The sequence below is a fragment of the Gymnoscopelus braueri genome, assembly GCF_963280865.1.
Source record: "Gymnoscopelus braueri genome assembly, chromosome: 4".
Taxonomy (NCBI): Eukaryota; Metazoa; Chordata; class Actinopteri; order Myctophiformes; family Myctophidae; genus Gymnoscopelus; species Gymnoscopelus braueri.
Genome location: NC_137605.1, coordinates 10,112,082 through 10,114,581, shown reverse-complemented (window position 1 = coordinate 10,114,581; position 2,500 = coordinate 10,112,082). Strand labels below are relative to the sequence as shown.

General features: G+C 43.6%; 1 protein-coding gene across 2 annotated transcripts in view; it reads right to left on the bottom strand.

Moving 5' to 3' along the window:
* adamtsl4 (ADAMTS-like 4) overlaps window positions 1–2,500 on the bottom strand; it is a 70,465-nt gene that overhangs the window by 30,556 nt on the left and 37,409 nt on the right. The window lies entirely within an intron of this gene.

Genomic DNA, 2,500 nt, shown 5'->3' with positions numbered 1-2,500 from the left:
ACACACACACACACACACACACACACACACACACACACACACACACACACACACACACACACACACATCCTTGGTTCCCATGTGAACTTCTCTCTCAGAAAAAAACTTGACATGAAGTCAGCCAGCGGTGGATTTAGGTATGAGCGACATGGGCAGCCGCCAAGGGGGGCCGTCTTGGGCCAGTGGGGGAGAGGGCGCTCACACATTTTAGTTCCATTTTCTAAATACAAACATTTAGATTATTATCATGGATGTACGATTAATCGGTCATCATATCGGTATCAGCAATATCAGCATTAAAATTGCATTATCGGTATCAGACCGATATCGAAATAATATATGGGTTTCAGCCGATATATATATATATATTTTAATATTTATGTTTGAATGTGAAGCTGAAAAAGCCTTTTGTGATGATGAAGGCTGCAGATTCAATCAGTGTTTTCTGAATTAGCTTTCAAAAGGGTTCAACAAGTTGGAAAAATGTTAAATAAAAATACCACATTTGCATTGTTTGAACTGAAATATGCATCAGTTCTACGCCTAATAAATCAGGCAATAAGAATGCACTGTTTGTTAGAATTCCAGAATCACAGTTACTGTATAAGAGGTGTAAGGTAAAACCTACTGGGCCGATGCAGATATATTACATTTTCTATGGCTTATTAGCACGTCACGTCGGTTCAATTAAACTTTGATTGGAAAAGGGGCCTTTATTCTAGTTTGGGAGCTACGATATGTTCAGACCAGCAATTGTCAAACTGTGGGTCGTTAAAATAAACGTGCTCTGAATCTGACCACTTAAGTGGTCAGATGGGTGGGCCGCGTTTTGAGATTTTTCAAGTGGGCCCTGATCCAGAAAAGGGCGGGAAAGTGCTGGGAACCAGTGAATTCAGACCATCTGAATATCATAGAGTCAAGATGCCATGCGGCCCAGGCCTGGTATCTATTATTTTGGGTACAGCATGGTCCCCTGACACAAGCGAGTTCCCCTCTTATCTCTGTATGCATCTAGGCTCTCTCCCTACTTTAGAAAACTAAAACGAGCACTCTCAGTCTGTATATATATAATGCAGTTTGCCGGGTGCCCGCGGCTCACGAAGATTCACAGTAAGAAAGTAATAGCCAGCACTCCGAAGTCCTTCAAGTACTTTTAATTCATATGCGCGTGTATCATGATATTGGATGTTTTATTGGATCTTGTTTATTTTATACACATATTAGTTTTAGCTCTTGCTCATTTGATTTAGCTGATATATTGCACTTTTACCTTAGCGCTAGGTATACTCTTAGTTGGTTGTTCTAGAAGAGAATGCATTTAAGACTTCTGGTGATTAGTAGTTTTATTGCCTACCTATGCTTTGGATAAAAGCGTCTGCTAAATGACTGTAGAGTAATGTAATACACGCTGAGGAAGGCTTGACGCCGAAACACGTCCGTGTTCGCTGTGTCTGTCCGTGCGCATATGAATTAAAAGTACTAGAAGGACTTCGGAGTGCTGGCTATTACTTTCTCTCCCTACTTTCCCCAAATAACTCCTTCTCCCTTTCCCCCCTCATTGTCTCCGCCAGGCCGAAAGGCATGGCGAGAGAGTATGTTTTCGCCCCTGTCCGTCCGTCCGTCCGTGTGTCCGTCCGTCCGTCCGTGTGTCCGTCCGTGTGTCCTGTCTGTGTGTTAGCAGCTAATCTCTGGCACCGTTGGCCCGGTCGCTCCGAAACTGTGCACACACACTCCCTGGATGCCAATTCAGAACCTCTGCCCCAATATTTTCACATGGGCCTGTTATAGCGCCACCAGTAGGCCTATTTGTGCAAAACCATTTTTTTAACATTACTCCTACAGATTTTATCCAAACGTCATTCAAATCGGTACACAGTATCTCTATAGTCATGTGATCAACACAAATCTGTCCGATTTCCCATATTCCATCCTCATTGCCTATGGTTGGCTTCCAAAGTTTGCAGGATTGGTCCGTTTTGAACAAAAAGCCTCAAACTATGCACGCAGCTTGCGATTTCCGTGAATTTTCACACGCACATTCCCACTAGGCCGAGGAAGAAATGCCACCCTTTTCACATTGGTCTGTTATAGCGCCACCAGCAGGTCTAATTTAGCAAAACACATTTTTGGAACAAAATGCCTCAAATCATGAATGCAGTGTCTGATTGCCGTGAAAGACCTAAGAATAAATGCCACCCTTTTCACATTGGCATATTATAGCGCCACCAGGAGGCCACAATAACGTACCTGACCTGGCGGAGACCTGTGCTCCGAGGAGCACTTTTTCTAGTTTTCCTTCTTCTCCCTTTTTAAAAAAACAACAAAATGTTGGGGGTTGCGTGAAAACTAATTTCCCCCCACTTCTTTACACCTGTAAACCAGTAAGTAAGCCTTGCCGAGCCATGTGGCCCCCATAGGTCAGGAGCCTATCTCCTGTTTCTTGTATCGTGAGGTGGCTTGATGTACAAGTACACCCCCCTGGACATGACGCTAGTATATC